Source organism: Hydra vulgaris, chromosome 05 (assembly GCF_038396675.1).
Source record: "Hydra vulgaris chromosome 05, alternate assembly HydraT2T_AEP".
Lineage (NCBI taxonomy): Eukaryota > Metazoa > Cnidaria > Hydrozoa > Anthoathecata > Hydridae > Hydra > Hydra vulgaris.
In genome coordinates, this window is record NC_088924.1 from 43,010,001 (window position 1) to 43,017,500 (window position 7,500).

The window sequence follows — 7,500 nt, forward strand, 5'->3', positions numbered from 1 at the left end:
ATATAAATATACATATAAATATATTAGTGTTTAAGGTAAACGAATTAATTTTTATATATATATATATATATATATATATATATATATATATATGTATATAAATATATATATATATATATATATATATATATATATACAAACATATAAATATATATATATATATATATATATATATATATATATATATATATATATGTACATATATATATATACATATATAAATTTATATATTTATAAATTTATAAATATATACATATATATATATATATGCACATGTATATATATACATATATATATTTATATATTTATATATTTATAAATATATATATATATATATATATATATATATATATATATATATATATATATATATATATATATATATATATATATATATATATATATATATATATATATATATATATATATATGTAAACACACACTATAAATATTGGATTATAATTATTTATTTATTACTTTCTTAAAGCATTGAATTCAATAATAAAGAAAAAGTAACTAGTCCAGAACTTAAACTTAATAGAATAAACTTTTTTTATATATAGATTAGGAATATGGGAAACCTAAAAGGGTTTACCAGTTTACGTTTTAGTAGTAGTAGTATATAATCGGTAAAACAAAAGTAAAAATTACTGACAAAATACAAATCATAGATTTTCAGATTACAGTTTGTTTTTGTGATGCTCATATTGCAACGTTCACTAAGAATAGCTGCGAGCTGTAGTAAGATTAGAGCTTATTGAGGCTCGCTTAAAAACTGTTGACGGTTGGAGAACCGATTACTTTATCTGATAACATGTTTCATGCGTTGGCAATGCGATTGTTACATAAGTAGAAACGAGCTAAATTATTGCTGAACTGAATTCTTTCTCTGTGATTTGCTCTTGGTGGAATTGTGATGAGAGGAAAGTGCGATTTGATGTCGATATTATTAATAATTTTTTGTTTTTGGATGAGGTCATCTCGGTTTTGACGTTCAACAAGCGAAGATTGGCCAAGTTGTAAATATCAGGACTTGTAGTCTAACTTTTTCAGTTTGCCTGGTATTTTTGTGTCTCTGCGCTGTAATGATTTGATAGTTTGTTCATCCTTCACCAAATGAGGGTTCCAAGTTAGAATTGTTAAATCAAGTAAAGGATGGATGTAGGTCGAGTAGAGTTGTTTCCATAAAGAAGCACCACGAGATTAGAAAGTGTGTTTTAGGATGCCTTGCATTTGATTTGCTTTACATGAGGCAATGATGGATTGGGTTTCTACTTTAAGATCATTGGTAATTTGAATTCCCAAGTCATGCTCAGAGGTAGTTGCTTTTAATGTAGTTCAAGTCGTTATTGAAAAAGGGCCTAATTTCTCCATTGAGTACTTAAAAAGAGTTAATTTTTTTTGGCCAAAGTTGCTTGATCTTGCATTTTTTTTGCATTTAGCTTCATTAGCCAAGATTTAGTCCACTGGACAATTTGGTCAATATCTGATTGGAGTTGAAGTTGAGCAGCAAGTGAGTTGACAATGCTTAGGATTTTAGTGTCATCAGCGTAGATCTTACAACTGTTTTCTTTGCTTATTACATCCAGGTTACCAATTTGATAGAGTGTCGCCAAGGATGACTCGTTCAGACCTGTTATGTAGAAAAGCTTTTATCCCATTGAGAAGATTGCCTTCGATTCCGCACATTTGTAGTTTGTAAAGCGTTCGTTGATGTGGGACTTTGTCAAAAGCTTTAGGAAAACCTTGAAATTTGACGTCAACTGGTAGCTTTCTGGCTCTATTTCCAGTTAAGAAATCCATTGTTTCAAGGAGATTTGTAATGCATGCTTTTTTCTCAAAAAATCCGTGTTGACTATTTGATAAAAGATTGTTTGATTTTAAATGCTGCATGATTGCCTTCTTAACTAATTTCTCCATTATTTTACACGGAATCGAGGTGAGGAATATTGGTCTATAGTTTGATGGATCAACTCTGGAGCCCTTCTTAAATAAAGGTGTTAGATTTGCTTTGGACCATGAGCTTGGATTTTCACCATTGTCAAATGACTTTTAAAAGATGAGAGTAAGTGGAGAAGACAATGAGGTAGAATAAAAGCATAAAACGTGGGGATTGACATTATCTACACCAAGTTATTTAGATATATCTAGTGCTGAGAGTTTCATTAGAGTGGTCAGAGTATCGAAAGATATGCTATTGAGGATTGTGTTAGTTCTACGGTCAAAGCGGGGAAGATTGTCATTGAATAGCTCTTTGCTAAAAACTGATTGAAATTGATTGTTAAGTGAGTTGACAATTGTAATTTTGTCAGAGCTAATGATCTCACCGGAACTGGTGATTCGCAGAAATCTGATTTATTACAGTGCGTTTACTATTTATGTATGAAAACAGTCTTTTTGGATTACGTTTATCGTTGGCAAGGGCAATTTTGAAAGGTTTCAGAGAAGATTGACTTAGTTTTTTAACAAACGTTCTAGTTTTCCTATATTACCCAAACAGTTATGTGATTTTCCTTTTTGAACTGTTTGACTTTGGCTGTTGAAAAAGATTTGCAGTTAGATTAATATTTTTAGTTCAAGAACAGATGTGCGGGTGAGAAGCATGCTGACTATGGATGTTAGTTTTGATATCGTAGCATCAAGCTTTTGAGTAGCAGCTGAATCGTTACCTTGACCAAGGCCTGGTCAGTTGGCTTCTAGATCTGCAAGTTGGTCAGTTGATTAGGGTTTGGTCATTATCATCAATGTTTTATAAATTGCTCAATCTGATATTTTATGTTTGATAAGTGGGCTACCATTCTGAATAACAGTGGATTACCTCTTGGTTGAGAACTTTTAGAACTTATTGCACAGAGACTTATTAACACAAATTCTATAAAAAGTTTAGATGTATTTTTTTCCGTTGTTGTTCATTGTTTAAAATAAGAACTTAAGTAATCGTTTGTTTGTTGTTGGTTGTTTTTATTTTTCTAATTTTTATAGCCTGCTTTCATTTTTTAGAAGAAGTTAGAACTAAAATGACTGGAAAATAGTTTTTTTAGTACAATGTTTCTTTTTTAGTAAACAGTTTCAGTTTTGTCCTTAGTCTTTTTAGAACATTTTAAACAAGTATTGTTTTATTTTCTAGAGCAGTTTAGAGAAGCTGCTTGCTCTTTTAGTAAGTTAAATTCATTTTTCTGTTTATAGATTAAGATTTTTTTTTGTAAAAAGAATAATGAGAATAAAATTTTATTTATGTATTTAATATGAAAAGTTAAATAAAACAAAGACTGTTGTTTGTGGTCATGTATGTTTATATACATAAGTTTGCGTTCATTTCAATTTATTTTATATTTCTCTATATCTATATGTATATGTTATATTCTTAAGAAAAATAATATGGCACATAAAAATTAAAAAAGTTCTTCTGGAATTCGTCAAAAAAATGTTCCTATTAAGGTATCTGTATTTTTGTTTATTAGAAATTTTTGATTTTGTTTTTAAATGGTTTCATCTTTTTCATTCCAATGTTGTGAATTGTAGTCTGTATTCTTTGTTTCATTAAAAATAGTTGATGTTAATAAATGTTGTTTTATAGTTGTTAAAGGTTTGCATGTATGTTTACACTATGCTCAAAGTTAAAAAGTTTTTGATAAATATGTGTTTGTGATGATATATGTTATATAGTTATTTTATAAATGTGTTTATATAAATCTTTTATAATAGTATAAAATGTAATTTATCTAATGTGTTCATGATTGTTAAATGAGGTGTTTTTATATGTTATATAACATTAAAAAAAAAATTGTAATTTTATTGTTAGTGTAACTATAAAACACAGTATATTTGAAATAGAGATCTAGAGCAAGATTCGTCAACCTTACCAGTCAAGCGGTGTCACTGCTTTAGGTCTAAGTGCTGTCTAGTCTTCAATATAACTATTCTGAAAATACATAACATTACCTTTGATAATTTTTGGCGTAAAGTTGTTACCTTTGGCTTATCTTTATGTTAGTGTCTGTTGTTAAAAATGATTAATAGTTAGTTTTATTACTAGAACTCACTGCTTTTGTTTCTTAACATAAATAGCACAGTGAATATTATTATTATTATTATTATTATTATTATTATTAGTGCGCATAGTTACGCCTATTCTTCGATAATAGTTACGGTTATGTATTCTGTAAAATTCACTATTTATTAGTTTTTAAGTAGTTTCCAGACTTTTCTTAGCAACGTGTTTTCTTAAAGAAGTCATGATCTTTTATGGTACGAGTTTAAAAAGTTTAAGTAGACATTAGGTAGATAATTTTTAGTAGGTATATAAATCTTTTAAAAATTTTATTGAGTAATTAATTTATTGTAATCTTTTTTTAAATTGTACTTTTAAATTTAAAGCTTTGTGTTATAGATGTCAATATTGAAAACATAGATTATTAAATGTATAATATTTCTCTTTCATCGATGAATTGTGGTTTAGGATATAACTATGTTATTATATGTTTGTTTTTCAATATATAATATAGCATTATTCATTTTGAAGCATTTTTATTTAAGTTTATTTGTTTATAATTTATAAAGATTTAGATTATTAGAAAATTCATAATAACAGAGTTGTTCTTAATCATGATGAAGTTGTTGCACCAAGGAAATTAAGGAGGTTTATTTAAAAAATATACTATATATATAATCTAAAGAAAATGGTGAATTTTCAAGTTAAAGAAAAAATTTAGAAAAGTGTTTTTTTACTAAATTATATAGGTATATATATATATATATATATATCGTTCCCTCAGTATTATCTTGTTCTATCTACAAATTTTTTTTTTTGCAAAAACCAATTTTTATTGTTTAAAAAAGTATAATGTATTATTTCCACTTATCAATAAATTATTACCTTCTCTGCTTCGTCAAGATTTATTCAATTTGACTTTGTTCTAAGTACAATTTTCCGTATTTTGTTAGTTTTATCTTATTCTATTTCACTTTTTTAAAACATTTTAGTATTATAATGTTCTAATGCCCAAATCTGCAAATCAATGTTGTAGCGCAAATCACGTGACTTTTTATTTTGATATTTTCAAAATGTCGTCAAGTAAGTTTATTGGTTTAGTTACAAAAGAAACAGTTGACTTTGAATTACTTAATACCGACTCGTAAGTAGTTTCTATTACTATGGTAATTTTAAAATTGGAAAATATAAAGGAAAATTTTATTTTTTCGATAATTGGATTCCATTTTATGTTCTTTTAACGATAAAATAGTCAACTATTATATCGTGCACTATCAACTATTATATAAATATCGTGCATTAAAGGGTTAAAATAACTTAAGACTAGCTCTCATACACAGTACTAGTAGTTAACTAACTATAAATCTATATGTATAACTATATATATATATATATATATATATATATATATAACTATATGTATAACTATATATATTGTGCCTTTAAATAACTATATATATATTGTGCAAAGTCTTTAAGTAAGACTAAATTCTTTATATTATTTATTTCCTAACTGTAAAAAAATAACTTATATTACCCTGCTAATTACAATGCTTATAAAATTCCAATTGTCATTAATTTTTGATTTTTTTTAATATTATGTTGTTTTTAAATGTAATTAAAGTTTATACTTTTTATTTCTACAGTGTCGATTCAAGTTTCCACAATAAGCTACTACATACATATTTAGAAATAGTTGTGCCAATAGAGCAACTGTCGACAAAAAAAAAAGTTGGACGTAAAAGAACCAGAAATCCAGATAGCTGGAAATGCAATGTCAATAAAAAAAGGCGTCATGCTGGCCAGGAGTATAAAAGCAGGAATAAAGTGATAAGAAGAAAGAGAGAGATCAATAATGAGAAGGACTGTACTAACTGTAAATTTAAATGCCACATTTATTTTCGGTAAGAGCAACGGGAGTTACTATTTAACAAGTTTTGGGGACTTAATTATGACCTCAAAGCACACTTTTATAGTGAAAATACAACAGGTATTGTGAAAAAAACTAAACGAACACTTGCAATTTCATCGAGGCGGCAATACTAATTTGCCTACTTTTTTCACCTGGCAGGGATTCCCATCAGAGTTTGCAAACCTTTCTTTTTAAACACTTTTGACATAAGCCAACAAAGAATTTCATATTTTTATAAACATTTCAAAACAGATACAAACACGCCTACCCCAAGAAAACAAGGTAAACATACAAAAAAGAAAATTCCTGACGCAGTCAGACGCGGTTGTCGTGCTAGTACAAATAGAAAATACTTTGAGCCTGAATTGTCTATTAGTCGACTGTATGAGCTTTACCTAGACTTTTGTCAGCAAAAATGATTTCAACCGGCTAAAAAGCACTTATACTCTGAAATTTTTTTTAACTGAGTTCAATATTTCTTTCCAGCAATGAAAAAAAGATAAGTGTGATAAGAGTGAAAATTTTAAAATCAAAAGTGCTGAAGGTATTTTAAGTGATTGTGCACGGGCTCATCATCTAAGTCATATTGAACAAAAAGAAGATGCACGCGAAGAGCGCAAAAAAGACAGACAGTCAGGACATCCTGTTCTCTGTTTTGATTTACAAAATGTTTTAACAGTTCCCAAGGCTGAAATATCCAACTTCTTTTAATTTAGGAAGCTGTCTGTTTATAACATGACAGCACATCTTTAGATAAAGATGTTTATTGTTGTATCTGGTCTGAAAGCCAATCTGGCAGAGCCGGAAATGATTTGGCATCTGCAATCCTACGAATTTTAGAATCTGTGCTTACCACCCATCCACAACTTAAGAACCTCATTTTATGGTCAGATTCTTGCGTTCCGCAAAATAGAAACAGTATTATGAGCACGGCAATAAAGCATTTTTTAATTGCTCATCCTGATGTTGAATCTATCACTCAAAAGTTTTCTGCGAGCGGACATGGCTGTGCTCAAGAGGTTGATGCGGTTCATAGCAGCATTGACCAAAAATTAAAAAAAACTGAGGTACACAGTCCACTGGGTCTGATCAGAATACTAAAGTCTGTTAGGCGACAGAAACCTTTCAGTATCCTGCAGATGAAAGATGTTGATTTTTTAATATTCAAGCTGGAGCTAAAAGCTATAACTTTACAAAATTGCCCTTTACTCAAGTAAAACAATTAAAATACTATTCCAATCATCCTTTTACTGTTTCATTTAAAACAAACACTTGCAGACGGCTTCACCTCAGTTTTTGCAGGTGCCCAATCATTAAGAAAAAAGAAATCTACAGCATATCCCATACCTGCACCAAAACTGTCAATTCAGACCAAAAAAAGCCACTTACATTCAAAAGAAGAGAACGAAGATATTAAAAAAATGATGCCCTACATGCCTGAGATTGATAGAAATTATATGGCAACTCTTTGTCTTTAGTAATTCATGTGCATCTCCCATGTACTTTTCTTAATTATTTTTATGTCTTAATATAATTGTTTCATGAAAAAAAAATGTTTTACTTAAACACAACCAAAGAATGTCTAAAACAGGGGTGG